Below are 24,788 nucleotides of genomic sequence, written 5' to 3' on the forward strand. Positions count from 1 at the left end.
GGTCTGATGAGTGATACTTCCTGGGTACCCTAAGGTCTGATAACAGACTTGTATCTTTCTTCTATGAACCTATTTGGTAAGTACTGACTAACCTTTTTTGTCCCCGAGTGTGATTTCTATCAGTAGATTGTTATTAAATTTGGATGCTCCTTCTGTGATGTTTTCATTGCCACCTGTGACGGTTCTCTGATTTAACTGTGGGTCATCTTGTTTTCTTTTTGTTATCCGTTGGCAGTCATTCGCAAACTTTGTCTAGCATAACTTACCTTGTTTTTGGCTATTGTTGAGCGTGTGCAGGGATCTACCAAGTACTTCTGAGTTTTGATTCATCACATCTTCCTACCATCCCTCTATCCTGAGTGCCAGCATTGAGTGGATTCCAGCACTGATGGGTTGTGGGTTGAGCTGTTGAGGCCTTGGCAAGGCGCTTACTTGTGACACCCTTTTTGTTAATGGTGAAGCTCCTGAGTCTGCTTGATGGTTTGTGTGTTTATTGTCCAAAAATATTTCGCCAGAGCCTGAAGGCAACTCATCTTCTGAAGCTTGTCAATGATTGGCAGTGGTGTATGTTTCGAAGATATCTCCTCTTTTGAGGCAAATTGTATGCCTTTGACAATGCATCATCAATGCCTTTGGTTTTTGGAAACAAGTATGTCGATGATTAGAAAGTCACAATCAGGGTGGGGCTTGTCCTGGGAATGTGCTTGGGGGGGATCCCTGCTATGTTTGCAGGGTCGGTGGTCGTAACTGGTGGCTGTTGACCACAGTTGCAGCGTGGTTTGGTAATTTTGTCAAGAGGTCAGACAGTGAACCACCCCTGGGGGTCTGCATTGTGGTTTAATGAGTTGTTTGTACGTTGTGGCTAGCAGTGTTGGGGTCCATTGGGGCCCATGGTGGGACACCTGGCAGGGTTTTCCCTTTGGAGTTGGAGATGGGCGCTTGGAAGAGTTGGGGGATATGGTGTTTGAGATATTTGGAGAGATCAGTTCACACTGTGGAGTTTTTGGGGGTTTGTTGGGCTGTGTATTCTGGCCCTGTGTTCTCATCATTTGTAGGGTTTCTTATCCATCAGATGGAGTTTCCAGTTATTTGGTTGTTGAGGTCTTCATTTCTAACATAGCTAAAATCATTTTGGTCTGATTCTCTAGATGAGTCTTGTGCTATTTTTCTTTTTTTAAAAACTTTTTCTCTTTAATTTGTCTATCTTTAGCTTTTACTTTTTTAGATTTTGCTCTCTTGTGTTTTGCAATTTTCCTTTTTTTGGCCAGCTAGTAGCTAAACTGTTTTTGTTTTAGTTTTTTTTGCTAATTGGGAGAGTTTTTGCTTTGCCTTTTAGTAGCTTCATTTTTTTCTTTTTGTTTTGTTTTTTAATTGCCTTGTCCCGCAGGGTGGGGTAGTTTGCTTTGTGAAAGTTTTTGTTCAGCGGTGGTAGTGTTGTTTTAAGCCGTTTCTGGTGGTCCTGCCAAACTTACACACCAGTGTTTCAGGAGTGTGGAAGTCGGCTCTTATTTGTGGTCTACTGTGGTTTTGTGATCTCAGTCTTGTGAGGACCTCCACTGAGATTGGTAGTGATGATGCTGTCTGTGTGGTGAGGTCAGGTGTGGTGTTGAACATTGTGCTCCTGCTTGTTGATGAGATCATATGTTTTGAGTTCAGGGATGGATGGGATGAGTGAATTGTAGGGAGATTGATGATGAGATGAAGTCCAATTTGAATTAGGGTTTTCGGTTTGACAGTGTCTCCAGTGTATTTAGTATTATTGAAGGCTTGAAGTTCCCTCAAGTGTTTGTAGGCATTGATCCTCTAGTTTTTTGTTGTTGTGGTGTGAGGACTTCCTGAATTGAGGGTGATTGCCTGTATGCTTTAATTGTTGAGACAGTCTTGCCTGTAAGGTCATGCACCGCATTGGGGTCGGTGTAATGGTGTTTGCCACCAGTGGCCTGATGTGGGTGTCTTTGCCTTTCTTTGTGATGTGTTTGGGGCGGGTGACGCATTGAGTTTTAAACCTAGGGCTGATTTGGTGCTGTTTTGGGATGTGCTGGGATTCCTTGGGTGCACTGCTCTTTTGTTCTCCACTGCAGGGAGTAAAACCAGATACCATTGGGAGACGATGGAAGAAACGGCATTGGTCTGGCATTACTTCTCCTTTAGTTTCATTTTTTGGATTTTTTGGGTTTTGAGATTTTCCAGCTTTTTATTTTTTTTAATTTGCCTTGTTTGGTGATTGGTACTATGGGGCAAGGCCCTTTGGCCTAAAAGGTGCTGGGTGCATGATAAGAGCCTTGGCCTTTATGCAAGCAAGGAGGTGTCCAGTTGGCATTGGCTCCCCTTATTATGCTTGTATGAACATGTTTGACAGACAGCCAATTGTTGAATTCTGATTTAGTCTAATCACTGTGTGTGGCAATATTCCATTCTCTGAAGATGATCATCTTATCTCTCAGGTCAGCTCCAATTCTGCCTGGGCTACATAATCAGCTCAAGGTCATACCTTCTGAGATGGTCACTGGAGAAGTCTCACTGTCTCAGGTTGCTTTACAGTCGGGACAGCTGAGTCGTGTCACATTTGTGTGGTCTGTTGAGAGACCTGGATGCTGGCCTGTGTGGGAGAGATGACTGGCCGCTTTATGTTACTGGATCTGGGCTCCTTACTCAGTCTGGTGAGCGACCTTCAGTGTGTGTTTGACTATCGGTCTGTGTGTGTCTGTGTGTGGAGTCATGTTTTGGCCTTAAGGGGCTGGCATTGTGACACTCTGACTGTGAGGTCTATGTTTTGGGTCTGGTGTTGTCTGAGGTGGTGGTTGTTTGTCTCTCTTTTGTGTGGTTGTGTCTGTTTTTTTGTTTTTTTGATCAGAGGTTTTTGTTTATTTTTGTGATTTATGGTATGTATGTTTTTGGTTGTGATAGTAATTAGGTGAGGTGTGTATGTGGTGTCCTAACCTTCCTCTCTGACCAGGTCCTCTTCCCAAATGGTCTCACTTTCTGGACTTTCGTTGGCCGAGCTCAGATTGCCAGTGTGTTTTTGCATCAGGAGGAGAGGGTTGTCTGTGTACATGAGGGAATTGTTGTAACATTGCCTGTTTATTGTTAGATTCCTCACCACCTGACAGGGAGGACAGGAACAAACTCAACTGATCACAGACAGCTGACAAAAACACAAAAAAAAAACTTTAAAAGAGATTCTGGGAGATTCTGGGACCGTGAAAACCTGAAATGGGGGGGTTCTATTTTGGGGAGTGCTATATCAAGGTATGTAAGTACTGTAGCTGTAGTGTGAGGTTAATAGATAGAAAGAAAAGTCTACTTGTCAAGTGGAGATGAGTAGATGATCTTTTATTAGAGCTAGTAAGAGGAGGCATTAGGCAGTTGAAGATTGAAAGAGAAAAAAAGCACAGTGTGCCAGAGAAGTTAGATATGAAAGTAGGTAACTTGAGTTTTTGAGTTTTAAAAAGTTTTTTAGTGGAGTTTAGAGTTTTAAATTTTACTATTTTTAAAATGAGGGAAGGTTACTTTTTTTTTTTTTTACTATGAAATACTACTGGATGGCCAATAAATTTAAATAAATTGAAGGGTGGGAGGGGTGGGATTTGGTTTGGTGATTACCTACACTCCCTACAAAAAAAAGTAGAGAGAAATGAGATATATGGTCAGATTAACATAAAGAGGGCAAGGGCAAAGAAGACAGTATTCTGTTCTCTGACTCCAGAACAGAGAGAGCTGGTCTCTTTTTTGAAGTTTTAATATGCTGTTAAACAGAATGCAAGCAAAACACAAGTAAAAAAAAAAAAACTACTACAGTATTCAAAATATAGAAAGGCAATACAAATACAAAAAAACAACAAAACTAACCTTTCCTTCACAGCAAAGTGTAGCAGAGTCTGGATGAGCCTTTCTGGTAAATATAACATTACTAAGCCAGTTACATTAAACAAAACATAAGTAATGCAAGTAACCACTAAGCCATAGTGATATTAAAGAAAGACACAATTAATGACTGAGCTGTAGTGACATTAAACAAAAACACAAGTAACCGTTAAGCCACAGTCACATTAACCAAAGCCGCAAGTAACCATTAATCCACAGTGACATTAAACAAAAATACATGTAACCATTAAGCCATAGCTGCATTAAACACAACCTAAGTGACTACTAGGCCATAGTGACATTAAATAAAAACACAAGCAACCACTAAACCATAGTCATTTTAAACAAAGCTACAGGTAACTATAAAGCTGTAGTGACATTAAATAATTCACGTAACCACCAAGTGTGTTGTTCTGCCTCTGGCTCTGTTTGAAACTGTTGTTTCTTGGAATTTACTTCTTTAGTTCAGTCAATCTATAGCTAAAAAAAATCTTATGCCTGACTTGAACTGCTGCCTCTGCCAGTTTGTACTTGAACCCACTTTGTAACTGATGTGGCAGACATGCAGAGTAGCTTTTCCCAAATTAATTTGTTCATTCCCGCCAGGAACATGAAGTACTGTTTGATATCTCTCTTTAACCTTCACAAAGTGGGTGCTTGCTCTAATGTTAATGTTCATAAAAATCTACCTTGTTAACCTTGATGTAGTTTTGCTACTGAATGCTTCAGTCCTGATCATCTTGTATGCATGTGTTTGGGGGTCTATTAAGATTGGCTGAATTTCAAAGATCGGACAACAGTCAAGGTTTTAAACAGTTAATGCTTGATAAGAGTTTTTCTCATGGGTGAGTTTGAACTCCTCATACTTATCATGAGAAGGGCTTTGTCCCTACAATATCCCCCTTTTAAGGTGTTATTATAGTCTACAGTGTTATGCTTAGTGGTTAAGAACCTCTGATTGCTAGAACTTAATCTGACCATATTACAGAGGGAGGTTCTTGGTGCATACAAACATTCAGCTGCATGTAGCCAGTTCAGACATCACCTAAAATTTTTGGTACCTCAGTTAACAGACAGTTCGTGAAGTGCACAGTGCATATAAAGTATCAACAGCAGATCAGACTATGAAAAATAAATGACAGTGCAATCAGGAGGTTATTATGTAGGGTAGCTGCATGCTATTCTGAGAATACAGAAACATTTTCAACATACTTATCATGTTTAAGATAATCAGTAACAGATGTGAAATATTAAAATTTAAACTTGTATTATTTTGATATATTGAATAGTAAGACACAGCCTTTGTTATGGACCAAAGACCTATGTGCAGTATTAGTTGGTTTAGTGAGTTAAGGTCACTTCATGAAAAACCTTGTTCATTAAAATAAATTTTGTTCGAGGAAGCAAACTCATTCTAGTTTCTTGGGGTCTACCTTTTGCATCTGTTGTTTTGTTGAAATCCAAGTTTTTGTCTTCTTTTATTATGAATTTTCCTAATACAGGCTTATAATTTGAACTGAGCTGTAAGACATTTTATACAAGATGCTGTGACAAGAAAATTAAATAAGTCATCTCACCTTACGCTATTAATTATGAAAGAGTTCAGTTATTCTGGGTGGCCTTTGACTCCTGTACGGAGACATTAGAATATGATGCCTGATTTGTTGACTTATATCCACTGACATATAATTTACTATGTCCTGTTATGTCATTATTACTGTGACTCTGTTTATGCTTTCATTGTAACTCTTCTTGTCACTGTCTGCCTACTATTTTACATTTCTTGACATTTAGTTTTACTCCATTGTTTTGACAACAGCTATTTGTTTGGAAAAGGCCCTCTTGGAGGATCTTAGTGCCATTTGGGGAGTTTATGATGGCACCAAGTTTTCAGTCATCTCTGATAATGATTGTTAATGACAATGCTATAACAGCCTTACATAGAGATTATATTCTCGTTGGAAGATTTAGAGCTACCTCTTAAACTGCCATCATCTGTCACCTTCTTCAAAGATCATGGATGGTTGTGGGTGTGTTGTGAGGTAGCAAGTGCCTGTGCACAGAAATGCTGCTAATTATATCTGGGAACCTCTTTGTGTCCCTTGTCTTGTGTGTCTGACTCTTCTGTACCTGGAAATGGGGATTATTGCAACTCACGTTTGCATCCAGATTTCCAAGGATGATATCAATGGCCAAAAAATAAATAAACTACAAGTCACTGTATGTGGATGAGGGCAGAGTTAGTGTTTATTCAGTCTCCTGTCTCATGATGTTGCATTTCAACTCACCTCATCCTTCTAATGTCATAAGAGTATTCATACTGACAGTTTCATCACACCAGCTTAGATGTCTATTTGAAAAGTCCTGCTTTTTTTTTTAAGGGGGATGTTACATTCTTCACAGCAGTTATATGTAAGCATTCATTGTACTCCAGGCAGGCTTAAACAAAATAGAAAATCCAAACTGCTTTTTCTATAGGAGGGGAACGAAATCTCACAACAAGGGGGTCATGATTCCAGCATCCGTCTACTTGTACATCTGAGCTCTGTGGGGTTCGCGCATTGCTATAAAGGATGAAAAGTAATCAAATGATTCAGGCAGCCATCCAGAAGTTTTTCTTTTGGGCACAGTTCAGTTCGGGGCTTTTTAGATAAAGAACAGTAAAATTATGCAGTTCTATGCCCTTAACCAGCTGACCACACCTTTGCCCAAAACAGTGTCTACTCTAACAAGAATTCAGGTGTGCATTGATTTGTCTGTCTTTTGTTACTTTCATGTGTAGTCTGATCACTTTATATTGAGCACATCTTAAGCAGAAAAAAACAGACATATTAGGATGAACATGTCTCTTGCAGTCTAAATAGTAATAAACATCCTAGATCAAAAATAAAACAGAGACTGAACATAAAAGCTAACTAATATGTTTTATAGCTTACCAGAATTTGTGGTTTACATTTTTTTCTATCATTCATTGTATATTTATTTCTTTCCTGCATTAATTGTTCCAGTATCTGCATTATCATTTTCAGGGTTGTGAGGGACATGGAGCCTATCCCTGCAAGCAACAAGCAAAAAGCAGAGAAACAGTTCTGGATGGGATGCCAGTCCATGCCTGGAAGAAACAGATGCACAATGATACACAAAAACACATATACACATGTGCGTGCACACACACAAACCTGTGTCACTATCCATTATTTCACCTGAATGCATGTTTCTGGGAAGTTTTAGAAAATGTGACACCTCGCCAAAGCCCATGCATGCACAGAAAGACATACAGACCTTGCAAAAAAAGCCATCCCAAATGGGATATTAACCAGAGAATCAACTGCTATGAGGTAGTAACAGTAATTAATGCATCAGTGCTCAGATTTCCTCAAAAAGTGATCAGTAGGAGTATGTCATCCATCACAAATAAAAAGGGTTCTATTTTCTTTCTAAAGATACTTGGCTGTAAAAATCTAAAGCAACAAAAGCAAAGCTGAAAATTAAATATGAGCTGAAAATTACTTTTGACTGTATCAGAGTTGAAAAGTGATATAATTGTTTTACTGCTAAATGCTGTGCTTAACGCAGTGTAAAAAATTCAGAATGAAATTGTGACCTCCCTGATATTTATTTTCAGACTCTACATTTAGTAAGTAGCCTAAATATCCTGTATCTAGTCCTCACAAACATGGCCACTTGTTGGACAGATCCATATGTACCAATATCTCTTGTTAAATCAGACCATAACTTAGTGACCCTTTCCTTTAAAACTGATGGTACTTTACCTGTAAATAACTCTGTCTTTAGGGACTTCTCAAAAGCAAACATCTTTAGTTACTTGATGACATATAAATTCTGTTTTAATCCTCCCCTGAAGGATCCCATTGCTAAAGCTGTTACCTAGGCCTCTGACTTCTACTCCCACTTAATTGTATTGATAAGGCCGTCCCTACCACAACAAATATAATGAGAAGTTTAAAAACAAATCCCTGGTGTGAAATACCCTTATAAATAAATTATATAACAAGAGAAAGAAACTGCTTAATGTTTATAAGAGGTCTCAGTCTACCTACCTTAAAAGTACACTTACGCAAACTAATAAAGAGAAGGGGAACAGTGAGAAAGCTTAAAGCTGAATATGAACTTAAAATAGCCACTAAAAACAAAAATAACTGCAAATTTTTCTTTAATTATGTCAGGAAGTTAAGAACTAATACCCATCAGTGTTTTGAGCTAATCCACAATAATACTATACTCTCTGACCCAAAGGAATTAGCTAATATCGCAGCTAACAAATTTACTGCAAATTTTACTCCACCCTCGTTATAGCTAAACCACATATTTTACAGTCCAACCACCCCCTTTAATTACTATGCTACAAGTTCTTTCAGCCCTTTCTAAAACTAAGAATACTTCATCCATGGGCCCTAATAACATACCAGGCTGCCTGATTATCAGTGCTAAATATGGCCTTTCTGAACCACTGCTTAAACTGTTTAATATAAGCCACTCCACTGGCTACATTCCTGAAGCCTATCCTGGTAACTAAAGTCCCATTAGTCTCACTAACCTCATATAAAGAGGAACATCTCAGACTTCATTAATCTGGACATTGCAAAATCTCTCAACTCTGAACCCTCATCAATTTGACTTTATCAAAGGAAGGTCCTGCCTCTTTAACCTCATTAATTTCTTTGAAAAAGTAACTTAAGCAGTAGATAGTGGTTATGCAGTGTATGTAGCATAGCTGGATCTGGCCAATGCCTTTAACAATATTCCCCATGCAAGCATTATTGATAGACTTGTAAATCTGAATATAAAATCTTGTATTGTGTGATGGGTAGCTTACTGGTTGTCTGATAGAACCCATGTGATTTGAGTAGCAGGTGCCATTTCTGGAAGCAAAACAGTTACCAGTGATGTACCACTGGGCTCAGTTTTGGGCCCTCTATTTAGCATACATTCTTCAGACCTTCAGGCCAGCACTTCTGGCCTCTGGTTATTTGCAGAATACTGTAAACTGGGTGCTGTTATTTAATCTTCAACTGACTCACAATTGCCCCAACACAACTTAGACCATCTTAACAATTGGTGCAAGGATAATGGTCGCAAATTAAATGTAGAAAAGTGTAGCATAGTTCATTTTGGCAAACAAAACAGTTTCACTTACCATATAGGAGATGTACCACTCAAGTCAGGCACTGTTGTAAGGGATCTGAGTACTCTTGTTGTAATTCCTTATTATTTGACCATCATGTCTCCACAGTAGTTCAGAAAGCCTTTTATCTAGCCCATCTAATTTACAAAGATATCTCCACTAGATCCAAAGAAGTCTTAATTCCCTTTTACTCATATTTTATCAAACCCATTAGTGAATTTATTGGACCTTTTGGCATGTACTTATATAAACATAACACACAATATGAGAGACCTCAGAGATTCATAACTAAAAAGATCAGAGGTCTCAAAAATCTTAGTTATCAGGAGGGACTGGCAGCCATTTCTCTGTATTCAGTCTCTTACAGACTCCTCCATGGAGATCTATGTTTAACCTTTTGTGCCATGAAAGAGCCAACCCTATTTATCTCCTTTTCCTTTGCAGAACTAATGATACATCACATATTCTGTTAAAGGAATGAAACCTTTATAAGCAAATAAGTAAGGCACATTTATTTATTTATATTTGTTCCCCAGGGTAGTACACTGGTCAATACTGAACAATTTCAGGCTTAGCTTGGGTGAAATATAAAGCATTTCACAAACAAAAATACAGATATGCAAGCAGTAACCACAGGAGTAGCTTGGCCATTTGGAGCCCAGAGTGAGACCTCCATTTGGTAGTCCCCCCCGTCTAAAGAGGCTCAAAAGTAAGTCCAAACACAAAGTTTTGTTGAAAGTTTAACATGTTTTCAGAGTTCATCATTTAACTGCCATGTGATGCACATCCAAGCGCAGCATTGCTTTAGCAATTTAAAGACACCATATAGTTTGCTTTTCTATAACTTATTAAAAATAAAGCATGACTGAGTAACATTATAGTTTTATTGTGATCAGCTCACTCCTCTTAAACTGTGCTTGAGCTTACCACACTAGTCTAAACTTACTGACCGCACATAATCACCTCCTTCTTTCAACTTACAGGAGTCTATTAACTACCCTGACCTAACAACTACTCCAACACTTCTACTTCTCCTACTTTAACCCTGTTCTCCCTTTTACATTCCAGTTATTTAATGTAACTGTACATATATCTAATTTGTTAGAACATTTACGAATATAGTTTGTCAGAGAGTCTATGCCTACTGAAATGTTAATTACCATTATGATAGAAGATACTATTGTGTAACAACAGACTTGTTAAACACAGGATGCAAAGACTGAATATTTTTTAATGTCTGTCTGTAGCCAGGGTCTCCATTCCATGTGCATAAAATAATCTCACATTTGGCTGTTACTTTATTTTTTCAGTGCCTTTTTTCACAGTCAAATAAAACACATAGTAAATAAAAAATGAACAAGGTTTGTCCAGATATTAGTTTATACCATCAATTTACCGGTTCAGAATTCAACACAATTCACATCTCTTTGCAGGTACAGTCCAAATGTCAACATTAACATAAAAAAGTTATATTACAATAGCTTGCCTACTGTGTTACATACAAAAAGAAGCAATATATGGCATACGTGTGCAACGAGGGCAGTATTCAAAGGTGTGCATTACTGATACTGTGCAGTCCCAGTGCATGTTGTTGTGAGTCATCGTGACCCCGACCCCAACAGTAACTTAGTTATGCAAATACATGAATGAAGACTTACTGAGAGAGTGTGCTGCCAGCCTGCTAATATTAATTACCACAACAGTTGACTGCCTCTGTAAAATATTAAGGCAAAGCTGTCATAGGCTAAAGTAACCTATTCAGTGCAGCCTGCAGCCAGCTAACCATTTGTCTGCACTTTTATCACTTCTAGGCATGATGCTACTTAAACATTCAAAACTAAAGGGCAAGAAAAAATGACTTTGTTGTGTCAACATTAAATTTAAGATTGAAAGTTCTAATTTTCAGCCATTAAAGGTACACAAGTTAATTTAACACACAAACAGAACCATCTGTGAAGTTGGGAGCTAGAATAGACCAGACACCTAGTTGCAATGTCTCTGATGTACATTATAATAAGCAATTGAACAATGAATGACATCAACATGCATGCATGGAATTCCATGAAAGTCCTTCCTTCCTTCCATGTGAAGAAAGATTGTGTTATTCTTATTCTGATTTCACCGTCTCCCCTCCCTATGATCCACTATGACATGTACAAGTACTGTTCAACACATCATCAGAGGAAAAACACTACAGTACATTCATTCATTCAACTGATAGATAAAAAACAGCCTTGATAAATTAAGAACTCATCTCTTCCTCCCATAAAGCAGCATAGTACTGATTGAAAGCCTATCAACAGCCTTGCTGAATTAAGAACTTATATCTATGCCCCCCCCCATTTAACACTGTAGAGTTTATTGAACATCCAAGTCCAAGCAGAAAAAGTAATAATCAACTAATAATAGATAATAACAGCATTGATAAATTAAGAACTCACCTCTTTTTTTCTCTTAACCACTCTCCATAAAATAAGGTAGCATTCACTAAAAGTCCATTCAGTATAAATAGTCAAGTAACAATAGATAACACAGTCTTGATGCATTAAGAACTGATACCTGTCACCCCATAAAACAGCCAACAAAGTCCCATCTGCCTTATATAGCAGCAACAGACACACAACGATAACCAGTGCTGACAGCCATGGCAGGAGGATACCCCACAAAATTTTGCCTCTGTGCCATTCATTACTCATCAGACAGCTACGTCTCATTGGAATCAGGGAAAATCCAGAAGTAATCAGGCAGGGGCATTTAAAATATCAGTACTGTTAGCTTGAGTCCTTTATAGAATAAGAGAATGTGAATTAATGTACATGTTTCTAAAGTAAATTAAAGTTTATATCACAATTCGTAATTTCATTATTATATATATTAAGTGCAATTCTTTATCACAGTTCTCCAAAAAGGAAATTGTGTGAAAAAGCCAATAAACCAAAGTACTACATTTATGTACTTGATTTACATTACATTTTAATTTGACACATCTACCAGTCCAGTCGGGTCTATATCATATTATCGAAATTCCAAAACATCGAACACCATAAGCTCAAACTTGGAAGCACAAAATATTATATCATCGAAAGCTCAGAACAGCAAATTTTTTCCCAGGGAAAAAATTTGCTGTTCCGAGAAACGCACACACAACACAAGCACACCAAAAAAAACAGCAATCCACACACATACACTTAAAATCCTACATCTAACCCTACACTAAACTGTACATACACTACTATCTATTCACTTACCTTAACCCAAACCCTAACCCTAAGGTCTGTCACTATCGCACACTCACCTCACCCGTGCCCTAAACCTAACTCACCTAATCCGCCCTAACCCTAAAGTCTGTCACTATCGTACACTCACCTGACCTGCGCCCTAACCCTAACTCACCTAACCCGGGCCCTAACCCTAAAATCTGTCACTATCGCACACTCACCTCACCCACACCTAACCCTAACTCACCTAACCCATGCCCTAACCCTAACATCCGCACAATCGCACACTTACCTGAACCTGACCCGTAACTTTCCACCACAGTGCTGAAAATAGCGAAGCCACAGAAATGGCCAACCGAATTCTTTCCCTAGGAAAAAATTTGGTGTTCTGCAGTTTCGCTATTTTCAGTGTTCGCTGTTTTGGGTTCGATATTAGAACATTCAATGTTTTCAAACTTTGATGTTCTAATATAGACCCGTCCAGTCAGTACACTATACCTATCAAATTTTTGCAAATGCCCAGATTTTTGCCTCATTTTTCTTATGTTTTTTATAACATTTGTGGTTTTCTGGCAAAGTATTGGCAATTGACATCACTAAACAATTACAGACACATCCTATCCTTCAGAAAATGTAAGCAAGCACAAAACATTTTCTAACTTTAGAGGAGCAATGTTTAAAATCTGTTCCTATTTTTTGGTCTTTGTCTCACCATCATAATTGTGAAGTCACTAAATAATGACATACAGTTTTTTCACTTTCAGACTTCACATCCTTCAGAAAATGCATGCTAAGATGCTCTGCCTAATAGGAATTTTTCTGACAGGAATTTATCTTAATATTATTTCAAAAACATCTATGTTTTCTTTCACCTATATATTTAGATGCAGTGGATTATTTTTTCCACAAGTAATTCAATTCTGGTGAATAGAAAGTGAGTTATATCCTGTCAGAAGTACAGCTGCTGAATATAACAGACTCTGTCAGCCATGAGTCATTCAAGAACTTCTCTCCAGGAAACTTCCATGAAGAAAGAATTACAAACAATAATATCCAGTATTCAAGATCTTTCCATGAAAATGGATAATTTAGAAAAAGTAATGGAAAATATGAAGAAAGAAAATAGAAAACAGATTGAAGAATTTAAGGAGATAATTACAAGACACATAGATCAGATAACAGAAATTGAAGAATCTCTTAATGAAATAGATGGAAGACAGCATGAAAATGATAACCAGACTGACATCTTACTAAAACAAAACACCATACTTTCAAATAAAGTGGAAGACTTCGAGTCAAGATCACGAAGAAATAATATTAGAATATACGGCTTACCAGAAAAAATGGAAGGAAATAACATAATACAATTTTTAAATGACTGGTTACCTAAGACACTAAACCTACCTGAATCTCTCTCTTTTGGGATAGAAAGAGCTCACAGGTCATTGTCAAATATGTCTTTGTCAAAAAATCCAAATGCTTCAAGATCCATCATTGTAAAATTTTTATCATTTCAAGACAAGGACTTAATCCTGAGAACAGCATGGTCAGGTAATCCTATACAAATTAATGGTCGAAACATAAGATTTGACAATGACTATACTTCTGCTATAATAACCAAAAGAAAAGCTTGCATTCCTCTCATTAAAAGTCTGAAGAAAGCCGAAATTAAAGCACAAATCATTTTTCCTGTCAGAATTAAGATACATCTATCAGAAGGAATAAAAATATTCAATAATCTTGAAGATACCTCTGAATATGTGAAAAAGAATAAGATACTGGAAAACATCGAAGATATGGACATCTCATTACCTAGTTTAAAAAGGCAGGCAACAAATCGTAAAATGTCATCTAACGATAAAACAAGTAAGAAGATGAAGGGAAAATAATATAAATGAAACACTTCTACAATTCCTTCAAACACCAGAATTTCCTTTGCTGTAAATCACCTTCATCTGGGAAAAACATATATTTCAAGATAAAAGTAATTTTAACCTTTATAAATTATTCTTATTTTTTAAGTTATTTGCTGCTTCAAGACTTCTAACAAATACGTTATAATGATATACATAGGCGTTAAAATGCTAGCATTCCACTTGACAGAGCATATTTCAAGTAAATAGCTATGTAGGGGTGACTTAATAATACCATTGCAATGTCAATAAAAACAATGACTACAAAATAAAAAACTCCTTAATATCAAACACTATATGTCTATTAGATTCCAATGTTGTAGAATACTTTGATATGCAAAATGGGAGTTCTTCATTTCAGTGCTTTTAAGAGAGATAATATAGTCTCTTTGTATATCAGTGGTGTTTCATTCTTGTTAAATGACATGCTCTGTTTAGTTCTTTTTAGATCTAGGGGGTATCAGTTGATGGGATTTGTACTAGGCAGTTAAAAAAAGCATTGGAAATTGTTTGCAATTATGCTTGACAAGATCTGTCTTCACTAAAAAAGCTCCTTGACATGCCAAAATACTTTTGTGCATATTTGAAAGGTTCGTGTCACTGTTAGATGTGGTGTATAAATACATCTGCTGATAAAGAATGGATTTTCATTGAAATTGGTGGGACATGTATTAAAGAGATGTGGGATTCTGTAAGTTTGATTTCAAGTATATTGGCTAGTGAAGTTAGTAAATACAAAGAACTTTATATATATATAACAAGGCAGAGTTGTTTTTGCACATCAAATATATGGTTATTAACATATCCTGTTTTGTTTTCCTTTTCACTCAATATTCATCACAAGTATCTCGTGAACAGTTAACATAACATTCAACAGACTCCCAGTTCAAGCGTCTAACCACCAAATTGCAACTTAAAAAAGACTGTTTCCACGAGACTTCTCGGAGAGATCTTCGCAATACAGCAAGAGGCTTAAACATGTACTTTAACGAAGCCTCTTTCTGACCTATGAACTCCTGTTACATATTCATGTAAGCAGAAAATATCATATGGACAAAAAGCGGAACAACAGAATGCTGTATTCTATACCAATGGTGCTAAATAAAAATATACAAAAAACACAAACACGTATAAAGGTACTTTTTCATAACTAATTTTGATGTCTATGTTGCTCCATCTATAATAATATTATTGAAGGCATGTTATACAAAGTAGTACACACTTGAACACCAGATGGCAGTTGTGGCTAACAGTTACAGTGAAAACACAGGCTAGGTCATTTGGTGCTTTTCAGTTAGCAGGGCAGCAAGTGACATGTGCAGTTGATATAAAGTCACTGCAGTGTCTCTTTTCTCGGGGTCTAATGTGGTGTTTCTTTTAAAAGTGTATTACATTTTTTTTCACATTTACTATTGTTACAGGGAACATAAATTTAAATGCAGGAGAGGAGAGGAGGCGGTGACTTGGGGGCGGCTGTACATTTTCTGTGCTTCGCCCTTGGTGGTTCGTCCCCAATTTTACTGAGTCTCTGAGTTGTGGGTGGAGGGCAGTACTGCTAGGATGGGGAAGCCAAGGTTGCAGGTAGACCACTACAATAAAATAAACAGTACTGACATGAGAAGGTGAATGATCTGTCTGGACAGGCACAGCACTGGATCCAGAGAAAAGGAGGCAGTTCTGCTTGCGGGTTTGCCTTGGTTGTTGCAGTACTGCTGCTTTCTCCTCGCCAGTTAGTGGTAGTGGTAGGGGACCGTTGGGGGGGTGGCGCGGGGGGTGGATGGCTGCTCTTGACTCATTGCTGCTACTTTTTTCAGGTTATCAAGACAGTTGTTAAATTCTATGGGTTGTTTACACTTTTGAACTGCTCATTTCTATTAAATGATTTGCGTTTAATGAGGCACACAGTGAAAGGTGAAGTTTTGACCTACCTAAACCACTTGCAACTACTTGGGTTGGTGGTAGAATATGGCATTTTCACTGACTATCTTTGTTTGTAATGTTACCTGTATAGCTGTCAACAAATAAGAGACAAATCTGTAGAGAAGAAGAAGTAAGCAGGGACACTTTAAAAATATTTTCAAAACATTGAATGTATCACATTTTGTAGGCTGCATTTTCCGGCAACAGATATGTTGTTCGATGACTGCTGCCCCGCTGATGGAAAAATACCGGTCATTTTTGTTATTGTTTATGTTAAAAAGATAACCAAAGGAAACACATCAATAGCGTAACATCTAAAACTGAAATGCCACTGAAAGATAAAAGCTGAGACTTCACTTTATGATATTTACGTTAATATCAAGCTTCACTGAGTAATTTCATTAGATTCACGTCTTTGGAAAGCAAAGTTAATGTTATTAGTGATTTCCCAGATTTATACAACTGCATGGAGGTATATGAAACTAAAATATTACCTTGTTCAGTAAAGTTCATTGGAACATCATTATTTTAAATATTTTAGGAAATTATTTAATATGAATCAGATATGTTTAAAAACAGGTGCTTGTATGTGTTATGTAAGAGGGCAATAAGCCGGAGGGTTAAATATTAATATGCTAATTTTCTTGAACATACCATCTTGAAAATTGTATTTCAAACAAAGTTTTTAACTTCATAGGTTTTCTAGATGCCTATCTTTATTTTGTAAAACAAACTGTATAGGTTAATGTATTTTTATACTTAAAATACTTAGATATTACAGCAAACATGTTTCATCATCTTTCCTGCAAGTAAATATTAATATGGCTGTGATATCACTGATAAGTTCATACAAGATTGTATGTTACATGACAGATTTATATATATATATATATATATATATATATATATATATATATATATATATATATATATACTTTTATATCGAATTCTTAGCTAGGTAGGATTTGATTTTATGTAATATAGTAGCTTAAGATTTGTATTATTCTAGACTAGACATAAGGAAATATGAAATAGATGATACAAGTTTAAGGACAACTTTCTTAAAAATTTGATAATTACAATATTCATGGTAATGGATACTTTTTTCACATTACAGAAGTTTAGCACAATATTTCAGTTGTCTCTAAGATGCTTATGAAAAGAGAATATTTAGGTAAGCTTAGAACATAATTTGATATAGAGATAAAAGAAAATAGAACTATTGTTTATAAATATATATCTCTTAAACAATTGTAGAAATAAGTAAGATAATATTGAAATGATGATATTACAATGAATTTGTAATACAACAAAAAGCTGAAAAAATAATAAGATAAAGGAATTCTTAAAATAATATTCTTTTAAATAATATCTTTTAGAAATTTAATATATAACTTCCTTGTTATAATTATTTCTACATATTTAATTACAATTTTTTAACAAATAAGAGTTGTATGCCTTTTTTAATATTATATATATATTAGTACTCTATGTATAGAAAGGATTAAAATCTAGGGTAGTAGTCTTAATTAAATCATAGTCTTAATTAAATCATAGTAATATTTATTCATCCTGGAGAGTTAACAGGTTGTAGTTTGTTGGTTCAATAAAATATTAGGTAGTAGCATTGGATAATAATAGTCTTGAGCACTAAGGATGATAGAGGGTGGTATTGATGAGTTATTCATCAATCCAGGAACTAGATGTTTCATGGGTAGATTTGTATATAGTTATATTTTCATTTTCTCTGAACATTATTTGTTAATTAAGTCCAAAATAGTATATATTAATCAAAAGCACAACGTAATCAATGTCTGGGTTTAAATGTCTATCTTTGAATGTAAATGGTCTTAATAACCCTGCTAAAAGAGGAAGATTAGTCAAATACCTAACATCTAATAAAGCTGACATTGTATTTTTGCAAGAAACACATATTATTCAGAAAGATTTAGAAAAAAATGTATTTTAATGGATATAATATTCTAGTTGAATCTCATTTCCAAACCAAGAGAAGAGGGACCATGATTTTGTGGAAAAATTCATTACCAATACCTAAAATAATCGACAGTTTCTCTGATAAAACTGGTATGTTGTGTTTAGTAGTATTGGAATTAAATAAGAAATATTTTACACTAGCGAATGTGTATTGGTTACCTGGTATTGGTGCTAAATCAGCAAATAAATACTTGGAAGTAATAACAGCAAATTCTAAAGGAGATATCATCATGGCAGGTGATTTTAATTGTATTTTATCAGCTAAAGATACCACTAAAGATAGCAATGTTAAGATATATGCCCCAGCTAAATAAATGATTAATGTTGTCTCATTATACAACCTAAAAGACATATACATGATCAAAGAACAGAGATCTCTCAATTTCACACACTTTTCTTATAGATATGGTACTCAGACAGCTATTGATAAAGTGTTTATATCTGATAACTTATTACCTAAGACTCAAGATGTCATAATTACTTCCTGCCCTCTGTCCGACCACAATGTCATAATATTTAAAATTAATATTAAACCAAATGATTTTATTCATTGGTAGAGACTGCCAGCTTATATTATTAAGATAAAAGTATTCAAAGAATGGTGTATAAAGGAAGTAAATTATTTTCTTGAACTTAATAATAATAATAATAATAATAATACAAATAAAGTGTTTATTCGGGACTCTTTAAAATCTTATATATATGGGAAAATAAAAAACTGGTATTTACATAAGAGGAAAGAATGGGACAAAGAATTATTAAATTTACAATTGAAAATTAACACTTTAAAAAAGAATATACACCTTAAAGGAATGGTCTCAAATCTGGAATTAAAACAAATAAATCTCAACTATTTAGAAATCCTTAGTTATAAAGTAGCAATCAATTTAGAAAGATTAAAATTACAATCATATTCATCTAATCCAAAACATTTGCACAGATTAGCAGCTAAAACAAAAAGCTTATTTAAGAATAAACAGATAGCTAAAATATTAGACACATCTAAACACAAATCAAAACCTTCTTCAGATCTAAAAGATATTTTAGAGATTTTTCGCTCATATCATGAATCAATGAATAAAACAAACCTAAACTTTACTAATAACAGTTCAAAAATAGAATTTCTAAAAATAATATTAATAACAAACTTTCTAAGGAACAAAATAACAGATTACTTAAATCAGTATCATTAATAGAAGTTAAAGAAAGAATACAAAATCTTAAAAATAATAAAGCCCCTGGTCTTGATGGCATAATAGGTGAATTATATAAAATGTTCCCTGATACTGTTTTGAAAATATTAGTGATAGCACATGAGGAATTTTGAACGTGACAAACTTTTTCCCTCATGGAAATATTTGTTAATCTCTCCTATTCTAAAACAAGATAAAGACCCTAAACTTGTTTCTTCATATCGTCCTATTTCCCTATTAAACATAGATTATAAAATATTTATTTCTATTTTAGCAAATAGATTAAATCAAATGATGCTGATTTTAATAAACAATGATCAGACAGGTTTTATACTGAACAGAAGAGTTCAGGATAATATTATTAGACTTTTAACATTAATAGATTTTACAAATAAAAAAAAAAACTATCACTTATCTGTCTAGATCTAGATAAGGCATTTGATTCTATTAACTGGACATATTTATTCATGGTATTAAAAGAATATAATTTCACCTCTGATATCTAAAATTTATTAAAGAAATTATACAAAAGTTATATAGCCTATATTAAAATTGGCTCTTTTTTTATCTGGCCCACTTGAAATTCTAAAAGGCACTAGACAAGGTTGCCCATTATCTCCGCTATTATTTGCATTATCAATAGAACCATTTGCTAATTTTATAAGAAACAATGTAAATATAAAAAGTTTTGATGTTGATGAGAACTATTCCTCTAAAAGTTTAGTTTTTGCTGATGACATCTTATTAACAATTGGAAATATTGATTCATCTATTGATCACATTATTAGATCATTAAAATTCTTCGAGGAGATCTCAAACTTTAGATTTAATCAAAACAAAACAGAAACTGTTCTTATTAATAAAAAATTAAATAACACTTTATCTAATCACAATAATTTTAATTGGACTAATGATAAATTGAAATATCTAGGGATTTATATTCACCCTAAATGGAAAGACACTATAAAAATAAATTATAACATTTTGTTAAATGTAATTACAGAATACACTAATAGATGGAATAAAATGTTCTTTACTATGGAAGAAAGATTATCCCTGATAAAAGTGATTCTATTACCCAAAATTATTTTTTTCCTTCAAACACTATTGGCTCCTCCTTCTAGAAAGCAACTTAAACACATAAACACTCTGTTAATTAAATTCTTATGGTACCCCCAAAAACCGAGGATTAAATATGATTGGCATTATAAAAACTGGATTGAAGGAGGAATTGCTTTTTCAAACCTTGAGCTTTATACCAATGCCATTACTCTTAATATAGCAAGTTTGTGGTTATATCCAAAATACCATTCAAATTGGAAAAATTTACATAAAACAATACTATTCAGTAATATTGACACTTTTATCAAAAGTATAGATTGTTCCAAAAATATTAAGCTCTTTATAGTAATTAAAGAATTCTTCTATAACAATGAGCAGAAAAATTCAAATTGTCTTCCTATAATCAATTATATTGTTCAAAATTTTAAAAAAGTAACAGATAAGAATCTTTTGAATAATAATTTGTCCATTTTATTGTCCCCAATAATCTTAACTAAGGGATGTTTGGATTCCTTCAACATGGCGAAAATAAAAATTATGGAAGAAAATAGGTTAATATTTTGGCATCAGTTTTTAGGAAATAATAATATTCATGACATCACTTACCTTTTAGCCAGGTATAATGTCTCCCAAAATAACTGGTTAAATATACAAACCTTCAGAGAATATATTGTAATGGAATCTAAATGATATAATTTTTCTGGTATAACAGACCTTCCCAAAAAGTTATCCATCCTCTTTGAATTCACCAATATAGGTTATGATAATGGTATCTCGTTGTCGAGATTTTATAACATTCTTAGATCTGATTTATAAATATCGGAAGACAATTTATGGAAATATATGATCAACTTCAATAGCTCACAAATACATAAGAATGATAAAACTTTAATTCTTAAATCTGTATATTATACATCTTCATCCACATATTGGAAATTTTTTACATGGAAATTTATCCATACAAATTTTATTACACCACAAAAAGCCACTAGAATAAACAAGAAAGATACTAATAGATGTTGGAGATGTGAGGAGCTAATAGATGCTGATTGGGCACATATGTTTTTAGAATGCAGAACAATAACAACATTTTGGATGGAGTTTAAAAACGTCATTCAAGCTTTGTGGTCAGACAGATGCAAGATCTCTAATTCTATGATTCTTTTTAATCCACCAATGCCAAGGTATGTTCCACTGAATCAAATGAACCTTCTTTGGACTCTACTTGCTATAGCAAGAAAAAATATCACTAGAAATTGGAAATGTAAAAATAACCTCTCATTTAATGAATTTATATCTCTTACTAAGATTACTTGTAGTAGGGAATTATAAACAGCTATGTTACACTCCTCAAATGTGACTCACAAACAAATTGCCGGGATAAAGCTTAAAAAATTATTAGACAAAATGTAATATTATTGAAGATTTGGTAACTATTTTGGACTCTGTATACAGTTTGTGTTAAAATATTATATTACATTGTTTTTAGAACTGCATGAAATTATTTATACTACTGAAAATCAATAAAAATAATTAAAACAAAAGAAAATGCATGCTAACATAAATTTCATCATTCTAGCAACTTATAAAAGCAATACTTAAAATATGTCCCTATTTTAGGGCCTTTGTTCCTCCATTATGTTTTAGTCTTTGTTCATATTCCTTGCACTAAGAACTTGAGAGGGGGAATGTAAAATACTTTTCAAACAAGTTTACATGCACACCCTGTCTGTCTGTCTGTTTGTTTAACACACACTGTGTAACAGTAGCCAGCCAGTTTAGAAAGAAAAAAAAGAGTATGTAGATAGTTTATAATAAAAGAGCAGGGCGCGCACACACACACACACACACACACACACACATACACACACACACACACACACACACACACACACACACACACACACACACACACACACACACACACACACACACACCACACACACACACACACACAGTATAGTCAGGCACAGCATACCTCTCAGATGTCTCTGATTTTGACTAAAAATTTAGCTCTGTTCCTCTTAATCCCTCCTAAAACTTTATGCCCTTTACTATAGGAAGCATCATGTTAACTGTGCAGAGCCTTACCCTCTGTGCTAACTGCCAGACTGAGATTTAAGGCGACATCTAGGACAGTCTTTGGGATGTGTGATAAAATCATATTACTGGCAAAAACCCACACCTTTGCAGGAAAGACAAAATAAGTAAACTTTGCACAGAAGAAGGGATGCCAATTGCCAGCCAGCCTCAGTAACAATACACTAATGCATCTTTGAACTAATAAAACATTTGTAAATAAAACTGCTATTTAAAAATGTAATTTTATTGATAAAGCTTATACATTAAAATTTGATATATGTATTTAAGGAGGAACACCTTCCCATCCTCATGTTATATTTCCCACTGTAAATGTGTTTACAGAAATATAGTAATTACTTACTAATATAAGAAGAAAATGATAGTTTTAATCTCTTACAGTTATTAAAGGGGAAGGAGTATTGTTCAGTATGGTAACCTATGGTAATAAAATAGAGCTATATTGTACTTTGTTTTTTATCATATTTATATTATTTGATAAATTCTTTCCTGAAGATGACTCAGGCACAACATTTTATAATGCTACATTATCTGTATCCACCAGGATCAAAGTTGGTTCTAGTTAAGGCAATATTTATTTTACAAGTATTAAATCCACAAAGTAACATCGCATAGCAACTTTTATGACAAATCAATTGAAGCTGAATAAGATGACTGTATATAAATTTGGTTATAAGTTAACAACTTTCCAATAATAGATACAAATCATATAATTATTTAATTTAATTTACAGTTCTTTAATTTAAGGTTACAGCAGACTACAGTTGCCACAGCCAGGTAACAAACCAAAAACATCAATCACTGAATGAGAAGACACAACAGCAATATCCCTAACCATCACCATCCTCCTATGAATCGAAGTCTATTATTAATATATATATATATATATATATATATATATATATATATATATATATATATATATTACTTACTTTTTTTTCTTTTCAGACTTCCCCCTCACCATGTCTACTAGTGAAGTTTGTTGAGCTGATTGTGTTCCTCTCTTTGGTTAGGCATGCCCCCAGGCACCCCAGTACTGCAGTTACAAAAAAAGCAGGTTGCTGGTCAGAGTTTTAAACTTGACCTCAACCACCCATAAGAATGAATGAACTTAAGCCAAACCACAGCAAGACTACTTATTTTCAGACTGTTTAAGCTGCTACTGCACTACAGTGAGTAATTTCATATGTTTAAGCAAAAAATAAATAAATAAAATAAATAAATAAATACATAACAAATTGCCAAGCTCTCTGTGCCAAAGATAAAGCCTTGTAGCTACCTTCTTTGCACCACCCCTTCCACCTGCACAGCCAATCACAGGTCTTTGTGGTGGTACCCACACAAGGTGATGTAAAAGGGGAGGGAGGCATGCTGGTGTGTATTAAACATCTTTGTTGATGTTCTTCCCTTTTCTTCTATTTCCCTTAAATGTAAATAATATGTGTGTGTGTGTGTGTGTGTGTGTGTGTATATATATATATATATATATATATATATATATATATATATATATATACATACATTATTTATTTAGTAGCATGAATTGCACCCTCAACAACTAAGCACCGAGTGCAATTGCCCCTCTCTCCCTGCCCTTTCTACATTTACTGACAATAAAAGAATAATTCAGACTAATTACATCAAAATAACTGTGTATATACATTCTAGTGAACAAACACAGTGCAATATACAATCAGGCAGAGTGTAACATACAATTTATACATTAGTTTCTAAAGTGGGTTAATCTTCATTGAATCTTGAGCGAGAATCAGAAAGGAGACAGATTAGGTTATTTGTCCTGTGTTGAAGCAGAAGCATTTTGCTTGGATGAAAAAGTGCTTTTTAAGTTGAATTCTGGATTTGGAATATGTGTTGATTTCCTTAATGTTGATGAGGAGAGCTTGCCAAAGAGCAGGTGCCTGAGAGGAGCAACATGTGCAGTGCTGTGGGGTGGGTCTATATTACATTGACGAACGCTTAATTGTTCGAATCTCTAAAGGTCGACCTTTAGAGATCGAACATTTAAGTGTTCGAAAATGTAATAAAACAAAGAAAAAAAAAGTAAAGTGAAAGGGTTTTAGTAGGAGGGCAAGCCCCCCTGCACCCCCACATGGGGGGCTGCACCCCCCACCCCCCCCCTACTTAAATATGCCAACTCCGAGATTACACTTCAGTGCACGGCAGTACGGAAACGGGAAATTTCCCATTCCCTACACTGTAGCATGATCTTGAAGTTGGCATATTTAAGTAGTGGGGGATTTTGGGGGGCACAGCCCCCCCATGTGGGAGGTGCAGGGGGGCTTGCCCCCCTGCTTATACCCATTAGTTTTTTTTGTTTTACCTTTATTTATTTTTTTTTAATTTTTAAAGATAATCC

This window comes from Protopterus annectens, chromosome 13.part0 (genome assembly GCF_019279795.1).
Source record: "Protopterus annectens isolate FY-2018-M chromosome 13.part0, PAN1.0, whole genome shotgun sequence".
Taxonomy (NCBI): Eukaryota; Metazoa; Chordata; order Ceratodontiformes; family Protopteridae; genus Protopterus; species Protopterus annectens.